We start from the raw sequence: 14,463 nt of genomic DNA on the forward strand, positions 1-14,463 counted from the left end.
TCTCTCTCCTGCTGCCTCTCTCTCCTGCAGCCTCTCTCTCTCTCCTGCTGCCTCTCTCTCCTGCTGCCCCTCTCTCTCCTGCAGCCTCTCTCCTGCAGCCTCTCTTTCCTGCTGCCTCTCTCTCCTGCAGCCTCTCTCTCCTGCAGCCTCTCTCTCCTGCTGCCCCTCTCTCCTGCAGCCTCTCTCTCCTGCTGCCCCTCTCTCTGCAGCCTCTCTCTCCTGCAGCCTCCTTGGTTGTAAATTCTGGTCTGTCTGTTAAGATCGAATCTTCTTTTACATTCTCCTCACAGTGTCAACCCCTCCACAATTCCCTGCAGCAAATAAGCTCTTGTGATGGTCCAGAAGATAGGCCCTTGGGAAGCATCAGAGGAGGAGAGCGGTGATTATAATGTGGGGCACATAAAGCCCGTTTCCCATGAGTATCGCTGCAAACCGGCATCCATATAAGGGGAACAGAAATGAACCTATTGCCCCAGCTTGTCAAAATGTGGCCAGGGTTTTCAATTTCCACCGTGTGGCAGGGTTTGCTGGTCAGTCCTTGAGCATTGCCTTTTACTCACTAATAAGAAAATGGCAGAGGTCACTTCCTTGGTGCCCCCTGCTCTGTACTGAATGGATTTCCTGTTCAAAGGAACCGTTAGGTATCCTGTGAAAACCGGAGCCTTAATTTCCTGACTAGTCCAGATAGCAGTGTCACAGCTGTGTTGTTTGCTATCTTGGACTCCTTAGCGTGTGTTTGGTTTGTACCGTGAGGCTGGGCCTATACGTAAGCCCAGCTGCCACACCCTTCCAGCAATGAAGAAGGGAGCAAACAGCATACCACTGGGACCTTAGATCGCTGCTGATGGCATTCCTTAGACTCCCCAAGCATAGCCCGGCGAGAACCCACTTCGGTCTGTCTCCTACCAAGAAGGGCTCTCAATGCCGGGTGAGTTGCAAGGACTCTGGCTGAGTTTCCATTATGCTCCTTAGCTATCCTTGAATCAGATTTTAAATATGCAGCCGCTCAGGTTTGAGTGCCAAGTAGAAATTATGCAATCCCAGCTTTTGTTTTGCTGAGACATTGAAGTTTGGCCTTGTCATTCACCACAGAGTGCGTGTTCAGGTTTTTGCAATTAGGCACTTCCAGCGAGTGCCGCAGACAGCGATCCAGCTCTCTCTGATTGAATTTGACTTGGCTGTAAGTATATTTTCTTGGTCATCCTTATGTTTGGACTGGTAAAGCAGAGTTCTTCAGATTGGGGTGGGAAACTCTTCTGGGATGGCTTTGGCCTTGCTGCCTTTGCTGTTGCCTAGGTCTGTAGGAAAGAAGAAAGTGGAAGTCTTGGGTCATGATTTGAGACCTGACCGCAAGTAACAGAGTAGCCTAAGCAAATTGTGTCATTTCTCCAGGTGCTAACTGATTGGGAAAAGCAGGTGACTATTCAGCGATCTTTAAGGCCCTCTCTAGCCCTTAAGCCTATGAATATTTTCCCCACATGCCTGTGAGGTTAGACTGAAGACACAGGAGTAGCGGGCTCAGGGGTAGGTAATGCTCTTTTCCCAATGGTTTTGAATTTGCAGCCAAATGAATTGACCCCTTTGGTGACTAAGGAGACCCTCTGGACTACGGAATGGGCACACAGATGCATTGCTGACTGCTCAGCATTTCACTGTTAGGCTGAGTGTCCACTTTACTCGGGTTGGCTCTGCCATACCCAATACAAGCAAAATTTGGAAATGAAATAATAGCTTTCCAGGCCCGTGCTTTCCAGTGCCGAGCACCTCCCTTTGAGGAAATAGCTTTTCCCTTTTGAAAGCCAAGGAAGGTGGGTGGTGCAAGTTTCTCTCGTAGCCCATGTTAGTCAGTGCCCTGTATGATAGCAGTGAGTTCCATGAAATGTGACTTTTAGGATCTGTGCTGAGCCAAAGGGAAAATCCTCCTGGCATCCCATTGGCTCATGTTTTGAGGTTGCACCCCTGAGAAATGTCCCTTCAGATTTACCTCAAGGAGTCATCTTTTCGGTTTGTGTAAGGTCAGACATGGGTTGATGACCTGGTCCAGAGGAGGAGGTAGGAAAGGGTGGGCCTGAGTTTGGAAAGGCGAGAGGAAGAAAGGAAACCATGCCATTTCAGAACCCAGGCAATGGGACTGGAGGAGCCGGCGCCCAGATTCCTGGGACTCCATAGTTCGCTGTGACCACCCTCCTGCTTCACTCCTTCTCTCGTGCCGGGACCATTTGTACCAGGCACCTGCCAGGTGGCAGCCACCATACCTCCCACTGGTATTTCTGGCTTGCTCTGAGACTTGGCAGCACCCACCCTTAAGGAGACTATTGTGTGACTGGCACAGTGAGGCCAGCGCTCCAAGGCTACTCTTTTCTGTGCAGCCAGGGCCAGCACTGTAGATCCAGCATTTAGTGAGTCCAGGAGGGCAATCAGAGGTAGGGCCGTGCGTGTGAGCAAGATATAAGAGGCCTTAGCTAAGCTCTCCAGTGGGCCTAGAAGAATGGCTGAATCTAGGAGGTTAGAATAGGGTCAGGGTCTGTTGGGTGAGGGAAGCCAGACACCCTAATTACTGAGGATGGTAAGTGAGCGGGCTCATGGGAGTGCCTCTGAAAATATTAGCATTGTGGCTATGTAATTATTATCCCAAGCTGCCAAGGCCCAGCTGGAATGCCGTTGTTATGCAGAAGTAGCCTTCGGACCTACAGTGCCTGCCTCCTCTTGCCTTACCAAGGAGCAGCTCCCTCCCGCCTCAGACCCAGATGCTCGGATAATGCCAGTGCCTCTGGTTTGTTTGTTCACTAATTGTCTAAGTAGGCTTTTAGATATTGCTCATACGGATTAAATTAAAAGTTTAATTGGTCATTTAACATGAAAATTTGCATTCTTCTGTGAGCACAACTGCCTTCTCCCTGTAGAAGATAGGGCGGTGTTGCTGTTTTGTTCTTGAAGAGGTAGAACCCAAGCTCGGAGAACCTTGACCTCAGCTTTGAACCTTTTGTAAGGCAGCTTGATGTGTCTCCCAGGCCTCATCCTGGATCCTCACCTCCCAGGCCTCATCCTGGATCCTCACCTCCCAGGCCTCATCCTGGATCCTCACCTCCCAGGCCTCATCCTAGATCCTCACCCAGCTGGCCATGAGTCTACAACATGACTTACCGCTCAGTCATCTCGTGTTGTCTGCTGCTAATTAAATAAAGACGAGGCATGGAATGTGCAGAGGAGAAACACGTCATGTCTAGAGCTCAGTGAACACCCTGAGTCACAGTAGCTAGGCTGAGAAATAGAACCTAACCAGCACCCGGAAGTCACCTCTGCCCTGACTTTGTGTACCTTCTGTCCCAGCTCCTCCAGAGTGTCACCCAGCTTCTAACACCCCAGTTAGTTTTTTTCATGAATGGAATTGTGCAAGAGGTACTCTTTTGTGTGACCTCCTTAACTAGATAGACCATGGTGTGTGTGTGTGTGTGTGTGTGTGTGTGTGTGTGTGTGTGTGTTTAGGAATTGCCCATTTAGTTGAGTAGGTCTATAGTCTATTCCTTCACATTGGATTCCATTATCTTTTTTCTAAGATGATGGTCTTGCAGGGATAGCCTTAGATGTAAAAGTTAGGAAAGTTGGAAGTGTGAGGGATTAGAGATTTAGCTCAGGGGTAGACTCTGGTTTTCATTCCCAGAAACAAAAAAAGGGGGGGGGGGAAGGGAGGAAGGGGAAGGAGGGACTGAAGGAGGAAAGAACGACTGGTCAGAAGTATCACACCACGTAAAAAGGATCTTTGTCATTTGTGAGGGAATGGACTCTGGAGAGGATTCCAAGAGGATCCGTCGCAGAAGTGGAGAGAAAGTGACTTGGCAGCCAGGTGTGACATCATGGCTGAAGAGGGAGAAGAACGGGTGGGCTGGCGGCAGGACTGCTCTTTTGTGAGCTCCATGTCTAGATTCAGTCCTCAGGATGGCTACCTGGGCCTCTCTGGTTGGCGGCAGGGATCCATCGCTCCAGTTGCTGCTCACTTGTTGAGGAGGAGTTTTCCTGCTCAGCTGCCCTCCCTCGCTGGGAGGTGACGGCTGTGGCTTAGGAATGCTACCTGTTTCTCATTGGGTTGAAATCTCCATTTCCTTCACATTAGGCCCTGGATGGGGATTTCTCTGAAGACAACCGCAATAAGTGCCGTATTGCTACCACCCCCTTGATCGAAGCTGTGGAGAACCTGACAGCATTTGCATCAAACCCTGAGTTTGTCAGCGTTCCCGCCCAGATCAGCTCCGAGGTAGGGAGTCTGCAGCAGTTGTCACCTTAGAGTCCTTGGCTAATCCCTGCCGAGTAGACTGAGCACGGAGAGTTAAAGCTCCAAAAGGCCTCCTGTCAGCGCCCCGTGGACTAACAATGTAGTAAGCCCAGTATTTTGCAGTACTAAGTAGTGTGTTATGTACACAGTGACATTGCTACACTGCGTTACTATGGGTGGTGCTTGATGCACGGTTACAAAGCTCAGTGAATGTCTATCTTTTAAGAAATATAATAGCTTGATATTGAGAGTTCTGTGTCTGAGATTGTGGCTGATTCTTTGATGAAGTGTGTCATACTCAAAAGTTTTACTTAAGAAAAGAAATCTGTATTATTTAAGGATCAAGCCTGGGCCCACATTGCCCCAATCTAGATCCTTCCTGTTAGCTAGCTTCCCTCCGCAGGGTAGAAGTTCTGGCGTAAAGAATAAGGCTTCCTAGGGCCCAACTCACTGGTCTCTGCGTTCTCACCTTTCACTTCCCTATTGGCTGATCTCAGGGCTCCCAGGCACAGGAACCAATCTTGGTCTCGGCCAAGACCATGCTGGAGAGCTCATCGTACCTCATCCGCACCGCACGCTCTCTGGCCATCAATCCCAAAGATCCACCCACCTGGTCTGTGCTGGCTGGACATTCGCACACGGTGTCGGACTCCATTAAGAGCCTCATCACCTCCATCAGGTCAGTTTCTCATCGAGAGAGGAGCTCCCAGCCTGCCTCTGAGTAGAGCAGGAGGGGATTGCGCCCATCCGTTAACGCTGGTCGTTATTGTCATGGCTCCTCTTGGCTAACAACTTCACACAAGCTAGAGTCGCCTGGGAAGAAGGAACTTCAGCTGAGGAGTTGTCTCCATCATAAGGCCCATGGGTGTCTGTGGCGTTTTCTTTATTGATGATTGATGTAAGAGAGCCTAGCCCACTGTGGCCGTGCCATTCCTGGGCAAATGGCTCCGGGATGTCTAAGAAAGGGAGATGAGCAAGCCAGGGAGCAGCATTGTTCCATGGTCTCTGCTTCAGCTCATGCCTTTAAGTTCCTGTATTGAGCTTCTGCCCTGGCTTTCTCGTAAAGATGAAGTAAGTTTTCTCCCCTCCCCGGAAGGCTTATCACAGTAACAGAAAAGCAAACTGAGAAAGTTGCAGTCCTCTCTCTCATCTCAGAGACCCATGGTAGTGCTGGCCACAATAACAGCACATCTAAGTCCCTATTAAAACCAGATATTATTCCGAATATTTTACCTACGTTACCTTTTCTGACCATCACATTTTACAATCCATCTTATCATTGTTTCCATTTTAACTACTCTGAAGTTTGGGCAAGAGAACTTAAGGAATGTTCTCATGGTCACCCAAGGCTCCAGTCCCAGCCTTCTCACCATCACACTGAATTATCAGCTCATAGGGGCTTGGAGAGCTCTACTGTTCGAGTTCTCTCAATCTGATAATAAAAGAAAAGGAATATTCTATAGCACCAACTCTGGGTATCCTGACCTTCTTAGTAATGAGAAAATGACATTTCTCATGTTGGCCAAAATTAACATCCTATAACATGGAATGTGTTTGTTTTCTCAGTTACACTATTTTGCTTCTTAATTGCTTCTGAAGCTCAAGGCCATAATTGAACTTTCTCTTAATGTATTACAGCGAGGGAAACTCCTGCCTGCTTGAACTCTTACTGTAGCCCTTGAGTTTATGAGTAGTGTGTAATGTAGAACGCCTCGTGTGTTTGCACTGTAAGTGGTGCTGTACTTTATTTTCAGTGGCTGGAGCGATGGCTCAGTGGAAAGATGCTTGCCGCAAAAGCAGGAGGGCCTGAGTTCAAGTACCTGTGTGCTTGTATTCCTGAACTGTGGGAGACAAATGCATGAGGATTGATGGGGATTGCTGCCTGCCACACTGGCCCCAGGTTCAGAGAGAGACACTGTCTTAAGGAACTAACACAGAAAGTGCTCAAGTCCGATACTTGACTTCCTCTTACAGTCTCCATGTGCTGATGTTTGCAAGCGCGTGCACACATATAGACACATACAACACACATACATACACATACCATATAGATGCATATATACACACACGCACGCGCACTTTTTTTACTTTAATGTTTAAAGTGAAGGAAGCACCCAAGTGCCAATTGTTTCCTTTGTAATTGCCTATCATTAGCCTGAGAGGAAGGGCAAGATTCCATTCCTCCTGCTAGAAACAGAGCTCTGTCAAGGACTAGTGTTAATGGAGAAATGCATGGGCTCTGTACCAGGCTTTGCTGAGCAATCCTCAGAGACGCACTGCTTAGTGAAGGTGATCATGCAGAAAGGGGACAGGGGCTCCTGGCCCATGCATGCAGGGGCTGTGTGACATGTTTTAAGCCTTACAAACTCTTGTTTGCTTTATTCTGTCTGTTTCAGGGACAAAGCCCCTGGGCAGAGGGAATGCGACTACTCCATCGATGGCATCAACCGGTGCATCAGGGACATTGAGCAGGCCTCGCTGGCGGCAGTCAGCCAGAGCCTGGCCACGAGGGACGACATCTCTGTGGAGGTAGGCTAGGGCTCTGTCATCTACCTTAGGAGCTCCGCTGGAGTGTGATGATGGACAGCCCGCCCCTGGGGATGTCGGGAGGAAGTAGGGCAAGTGCTCAGAAGGCAAAGAGGGCATGGGAAAGAGCATGCCAACTGAAGAAGAATGTTCAGTGAGCCTGAAGTTTGCAGGAAAAGGATCAGTGCTGGGTAATTCTGTGTCTTAAGGTCGGCCACAGTGGAGCAGGCCTGGGCATGCAAAACTTTTGAACACTTCTCTCTGGCCACATTTTGTCTTTGCACTGTTTTGGACAAGTTTGGTACTAAACTTTAGTGCTTTTGATCCATTCAGAGATAAAGAATTGTGCCCTGAGGTATTCTTTATCCCATATGTATGTGTTTGGGGGGTGTCTTAGCATCCTATAATTTGGGGTCACTATCTTTTCTCTCTGAGTGTTATACATATGTGTGCACATGTGTATGGGAGTTCTCGCCCATGTGGAACTGAAGACCTCAGTTGCTCCTCTATTTTTTTTTTTTTGAGACAGGGCCTCTCTAGAACCTGGAGCTCACCTTCAGCTAGGCTGACTGGCCAGGGAGCCCTCAGGATCCACCTGTCTCTCCCTTATTCCCCTCCCTGCACTGGGCTGTGGACACTCGGGTCCTCATTCTTGCAGAGCGTCCACTTTATCCCCGAGCGTCTCCCTAGCCTTAACTTTATCGGTTCTTGGTGGTCTCTCTTGTGTTGCTTGTTACCCATGAAAAGTTCACAATCCATACTTATTTCTCTACTAAGAGCACAGTATTCATTATTCAGAAGACATTTGGTTTACATAAATGGTGTGATTACCTTGATGCCATAGAACTTAGGCATGGAAAGCTCTTTTCCTGTTCTCTGAGCAGTGGACCTAGAGCTAAGCATTCCTAATGTTCATTAATAGAGCTATCTGTATAATAAAACTACTTAGTAAAGTTACTTCGACTACAAACACACACACAATCCAGGAAATAAGGAGCAGGACTAGGCACTGTAACCATGTGAACCACTAGAATCACTGGTGTGTTGATGACCTATCATCAGACCACACCCTTTAAGTGGCCCCCATGTCCAGAAGCCAAGATGAAGCCAGGTTTGGTGGCGCACACCTTTAATCCCAGCACTCAGCAGGCAGAAGCAATTGGATCTCTGTGAGTTCAGGGACAACCAGGGCTACTTAGACACTGCCTCCCAAAAATCCATGACCACGACCCCAAAATTGCCCCCTCCATCCCTTCTAAACTATTTCCTCTGCCCTCCCAGTAAAAAAAAAAAAATGTACCCCCTTTACATCCAAGGCCTTCACTGTACAATAGTGAATTTAACAAACCATCTATCATAGAACACCAAAGGGATTCTCTGGCACTCTTGTCCATAATCACATTAAGCGTGTGAGGATAATAAATAATTAGCTAAATAAGGCCTTTGGACTCTAGGGAGGCTTCTCTCTGCCTGCCCCATCCTCTCTAGCTCTTTGCTGGTTTGCTTTCAAGCTTGCCTGTTAAGCCTTTTCTTTTCCAGAGTGAACCTTGCCCAAAGCCGTCCTGTTCAAGTGCATCATGGCTCTGTGGCAGAGTAACAAATGCAGGAAGGATATTGTCACTTTATTAGATGACATATGGTTGGTACGTCTCTAAGATGCCCAGTGCCGTTATCTATTAACCCTGAACCTCTCCAGTACAGGTCCTAATGTGATTTTTGAGAAACAGGTGGGATTTTTCCTGCTTCCAGTTAATCTCCAGCTTTGAATCCTTTATCCCTCCCCCCACCACCCTCCCAGCAGAGTCTGGCTTTCCTTCCCTGTCTCTTAAGAGCCTGAACTCATTTCTTTGGAGCAGACAGGTTAAACCATCTCAGGCCTGATAAATAATCCCTCAAGAGTATCATTTCCAATATTTGCCTACAAGTCACCAAGGACAATGAGCAGAGTCTGACAGGCTCTGCATGTAGCCCACCTGGTGTCTTCAGGAGGCACTGTCAGAGACACCGTCAGAGGTCAAATCACGTGTTCACATTGTCCTTAACCTCCCTTGGTCCCCAATGAGCTGTCTCCATTTGGACCAAGTTGTCTCTCCTTCTTGAAAACTATAACTATTCCCCATTTCCAGTAATCAAGCTATATAACCTAACCATGAAGATCCCACCAGCATCAGTTGCCAGGGCTTGTGGGGATGAAGCCAGTAAGGAGCACATCCCTCAGACTTGCCTCATCACTCATCTGAGGCAGGATAAGGGATCTCACCCTGGGGAGCAAGGCAAGTCGGGGAATGCAAGATCGGGGAGCATCCAGACATTCTGATTTTATGCAAGTCCCCTGTCCTTCATAAAGGGCTTTTCAGAATAATGACCTTGGCAATTCTCTATCAGGCCCTGCAGGAGCAGCTGACCTCAGTGGTCCAGGAAATCGGGCATCTTATTGATCCCATTGCCACAGCAGCTAGAGGAGAAGCTGCCCAGCTGGGACATAAGGTAATGTGGAGGCAGGGAATCCTGCTGATAGAGAGATGGGGTGGGTGTGTGTGTGTGTGTGTGTGTGTGTGTGTGTGTGTGTGTGTGTGTGTAGGAGGGGTGTCATTATTGCCAGAAGCCTGTGGCCAGTGTTCTCCTGTGCTTTGATTCCGTCTCCCTCACTGTGCCCATGAGCCTGGTGCTGTCACCAATCCCTGTTTACAGATGAACAAACTGCAGCACAGTGCATGAAGAAATCTGTGTAAAATTCTTAAGAAGATAAAAGCAGGGAAGGTCCCATTCCAAAGGACCCAAGGCTAGGACTATCATTCTTCATGATCTGGCCCTGCTCACCTCCCAGAGGATGCTGGGTCCTAGCTTTGTTAGTTTGTTTCACTTCCCCAACTATGTAGCAACTCATTACATCTGCATTAGTAAAGTTAATTCCTAATCAAATAAACCTAGAGAACAAGTAGGATTCTAATGCATTCAACATTTGGGCTGTAAGCTTTGAGTTCTCAGGGACCCATCACTTCCTGTATTAGTTTCTTCTTGGATGCTGCGATAAAAAGCCCTGACCAAAAGCAACCTGGGGGAGTAAGGGATTTTTTGACGTAAAGTTCCAGATAGATAGAGTCTGTCATGGCAGCGAAGGCATCATGACAGCCAGGGTGTGAGGCCAGCCTGGCAGTCCAGGAGCAGAGAGATCATATTTCATTAGCACACGAGAAGCAGACAGAAAGAACAGAAAGTGGGGCCAGGCTATGAAACCCTAAAGCCAGCCCCAGTGGCTCACTTCCTCTAGCAAGACTCCATCTTCAGAGTGCCACCAACTGAGGACCCTGTTCCAACATAGGAACCTATTCTTCATTCAAACCACCACAGTGCCCTGTTGCCTTTAGTGAGGAACCCAGTGTCATTTCTGGGAAGGGACAAGTCCTGTGCCAGTGTACAGGGTTGCCTGTGCTTGCTCAGGTTGGGACCTCCAGATGTGGAAGATCTCCACGTCTGGACAAAGCAAGCAGCGGGGAGCCAGATCCACCTGTGCTCTGCCTGCAGACTTCCTGCCTGGTCTTCACGGGGCTCTAAGATGCACTCAGAGAGGTTTGGGGATGAGTCTCAGGTAAATTCTTGCTACGTGAGCACGAGAACCAGAGTTCGGATCCCCAGCACCCACATGGCTGCAGTCACTAGTACACAGCTGTAATACAACCCGAGGGGGCAGAGAAAGGTGGGTCTCTGGCTCACAGGCCAGCCATTCTAGTCAAACCTGCAAGCTCCAAGTTCAGTGAGAGACCCTGCCTCAAAAATTAAGATCAAGGGGCAAATGGCTCGGTGAATAAGAGTGCTCACTGTGCAAGCATGAAGACCCAAGTTTGAATCTCTGGCACCCTTGTAAAAAGCTGAACATTTCTCTATGTTCCAGTAGCCCCAGTGCTGGGGGGGGGGGGCAGACAGGAAGATCCTGGGAGCTTGCCTCACTGAAATAGTGATCTGAAGATTCAGTGAGAAACTCTGTTTCAAGGGAATAAGGCAGAGACTGGTTAAGGAAGACACTAGACATCTTCTGGCCTGTGACATGTGGACATGATCATACGGACCCAATCACACACATGCACACACACCTCACACACAAATAAAACAAAGGGGAGAGCAATTAAGAAAAAATACCAGATATCAGTCTCTGGCCTCCCCGTGTACCCTCACACACAAATAAAACAAAGGGGAGAGCAATTAAGAAAAAATACCAGATATCAGTCTCTGGCCTCCCCGTGTACCCGCACACGTTTTTGCAGACACACACAAATGCCCATAAAAGCACGGTAGGTCAGCTGCAGCCACACTCGCATGTCTCTGTAAGATAACCTGATGAGAATAACAGAGCAAAGTATTCTTACTGCTGGCCAGGAGTCCCGTCTCCCTGTGAGCAGCAATGACTATTGTTTTTTTGGACACTGCTACTCACACTTGGGCTTGTCCTTGTAATGCCCCAACCCTTGCTTTGTTTGGGGCCCAGTGTCTGCTTGTGTGAAGTGTTCTCTCTCCGCTTATATACCACAACACGGTGGGGAAGAAAGTCTTGATGGAGCCACAGGCTAAAGATGTACATAGGAATACCCTCAATGGGAATCTTAGCAATAGTCACGACCGCACAAAATTGAGCACTTAGACTAGCCATCAGTGCTGGTTTGTTTCATTAGAGCAGGGATACATGGAGCCAAATATGAAAATATGGTCCTTTAGCTGTCAAATAGAAGGGTGTCACTATTACCCTCAGACTTCGAACATGTCACCAAACAAGAAACAGATACCAAGTGATGAACTTCTCAAGTCTGAGTGCAGCAGAATGAGAATGCAAATTACAGCGTGAAAGGTGGCAGTGAGAGGAGGGTAGCAGCCTAGAGCCCAGCTGTGAAGTGAGCCCAGCCCCCTCCGCATCCCCACCCAGCTGCAGAACTGCAGCGTACAGCCCATACTTGCACCTCAGCTGCTCTTCATCTGGATCTGCCTCTTCCAACTGGGGGGAATCGACTAAGGAATTGGATGGGAAACATTTAACAAGTGCACAAGGGATGCACCTCATAAATATGTGTGACATGTGGCTCTACGGGACCCAAGTGTATAGCATGCATACATATAAAAGATATTGCAAGTGTGTGGCATGGTCTGCAAGAAGGAAGTCTGCCCTAGGACAGTAGGTAGCTGTCCTAATCAGTTTTGCTTTTGTTCTTTTGGTTGTGGAGTTTGGTTTGGTTTGGTTGTTTTTGGTTTGGTTTGGTTTGGTTTGGTTTGGTTTGGTTTGGTTTGGTTTGGTTTGGTTTGGTTTGGTTTGGTTTGGTTTGGTTTTAGCACTGGTGATCGTGCTAAAGCCTTCACACATTAGTAGTCTACCACTGAGCTACATTCCCAGCCCCTTGACAAGGTCTTTTATTTTCCCAAGTTGAGCCAAACAAAGCAGTTAGACAGTGGAAACCATTTTGCTTGTATTCCATTGCTGAGGTTTGGTCCAGTACTTGGTGGCAATGCCAGGTGGAGTGTCCACTGAAAAGCCTCGCAGATTTTCTTCATCTCACCCCACCTCACCACCCTCTCCCTCTCCTATCCTCGTTCCCTTCTGAATCTGTGGGGTGTCTCTTATTCTTAACAGTTTTTACTTATAAAACTGACAATTTCTAAAACAGGGTCTAAGTCTGGTGACTGCCTCTAAATCCCAGAATGGGCTTCTTACCATATATGGAGAGGAGATGGAGAATTCCTCGAAGGAAGAAAACCCAAGCAATAGGTTGTTGAATAGTGGGTATTTCTGAAGGCAAGCTGTAGCCGGATTGCCTTTCTCTATGAGTCATCTCATCCTTGCTCTAAATCCCCTTCTTACCCAGGGAGCCTCTCCAAAAGGAGACCTGAAAGAATATGATGCATCTGGAATTTTTCTTTCTTGAAAGGTGACACAGCTGGCAAGCTACTTCGAGCCCTTGATCTTAGCTGCAGTTGGTGTCGCCTCCAAGATGCTGGACCATCAACAGCAGATGACAGTGCTGGACCAGACCAAGACACTCGCAGAGTCTGCCCTGCAGATGCTGTACGCAGCCAAAGAAGGTGGAGGAAACCCCAAGGTATGGTTCTGGGATCCCACATCCCTCTTGTGTTGTCTCCTTCCTCGAAAAATACCTCCGAGTTGATTTTCCAATCTAAAGGAGAAAGAACCCAGTGGCTTTCCAAACAGATATAGCTAAGGGTTACAAGTCCTCTTTCCTTGGTAGGATACGTAGGCAAGCATCTGCGGGGCAGGAGAGCGCATGGTATGCTCTCTGTAGGAATAAAGGTGGTACACTTACTGGTACCCACTAGGTGTTGATGCCTAACTTCCATGAAGGAACACCATTTGCTTTCAGTGAAGATGATGTCTTCTTCTTAGAGGATGCTGATTTAGTTTACATGCTTATTTTTGCAGGGTGGGAGGGCCTCACATATGCTAGGCAAACATGCTTACCACTGAGCTAATTCCCCACCCCAAGAGATGTTAATTTATTATAACGGTGCCCCACCACCCTGTCAGTTTGTGAGAGGTACATTTCTTCAGTGAGGTGCTTTTAAGAGCCAGGCATGGCAGGAGTCTGTCATGGATGACTGACCTTATGCTACATTTAGCTTAGAATTTAAGAAGTGGTAACAGGGCCTGATGAGTGTCTTAGAAGAGTGCTTGCTGTCCTTGCAGAGGGCCTGGCTTCCGTTCCCAGCACCCACGTTACATATCTCATGACCCTCGTAGCTCAGTGCCTTCTTCCAGCCTGCACATACATGGTGTACATGCATATCCCCAGACACACACGTATCCAAATAAACAAACAGCAACTTAGCATCAGCATGGCCATATATAGAATTGCAAAAATCTGGGGTGTCTTCAGAAAATTGTAAGTAGTCTGGCTGATGTAGAATGCACAGATGAGGAACACAGCTGGACAAGTTGGATCAAGATGTGCTGATGCATCTCATCTTCTCTGCTAAGGAGTAAGACCTTTCTGTAAGTCGTGGGATCTGGTGGGGGCCGTTAAACAGGGACACGGCACCGCCTGTTCTAGTTTAGTTCTGACCCAAAGCAACTTATAGGAGCAAAGAGCTTGTTCGGTTTGCCCTGCCAGGTCAGTCCATCACTGAGGCAAGGCAGGAAGGAGCTCAAGGCAGGAAGCTGGAAGAAGCAGGAACTGTGGAGGAACGCTGCCTCCAGCTCACTTATTCCTGGATTTTTGCTCAGCTAGCTTTCTTACACACCCAGGATCACTGACTAAAGATGGTACCATTCACATTGGACTAGGCCCTCAGTTAAGAAAACCCCTCGCAGACATACCCTCCAACCAATCTGGTAATACAGTTCCTCAGCTGAGATTTTTGAACTGATTCTAGGCCATGACAAGTTGACAGCTAATACTAAGACAAACCCATATGTTATTTTATTATTTATAATACATGTCTGTCTGTCTGTATTTATCTCTCTTTCTCTGTCTTTTAGAAACAGGGAATATAACCTATACTGACCTGAATAGCTTGATAGCCCAGATTAGCCTCAACTTTGTCGTCCTCCCTCCTAAGCTGTTACCTCCTAAGGGCTGAGGTAACAGGCTTCACCCGTCACCCCCAAAACAAGTCTGCTCCCTTAGACCCTTTGCTAAGAGGCCAAAGCCACATAATTAATTATTTTGGAT

General features: G+C 47.9%; 1 protein-coding gene across 1 annotated transcript in view; it reads left to right on the top strand.

The window, feature by feature from the left end:
• The window catches only part of Tln2 (talin 2), a 473,598-nt gene that overhangs the window by 342,344 nt on the left and 116,791 nt on the right, over nucleotides 1–14,463 (top strand). The window lies entirely within an intron of this gene.

The sequence above is a fragment of the Microtus ochrogaster genome, chromosome 5 (genome assembly GCF_000317375.1).
Source record: "Microtus ochrogaster isolate Prairie Vole_2 chromosome 5, MicOch1.0, whole genome shotgun sequence".
Taxonomy (NCBI): domain Eukaryota; kingdom Metazoa; phylum Chordata; class Mammalia; order Rodentia; family Cricetidae; genus Microtus; species Microtus ochrogaster.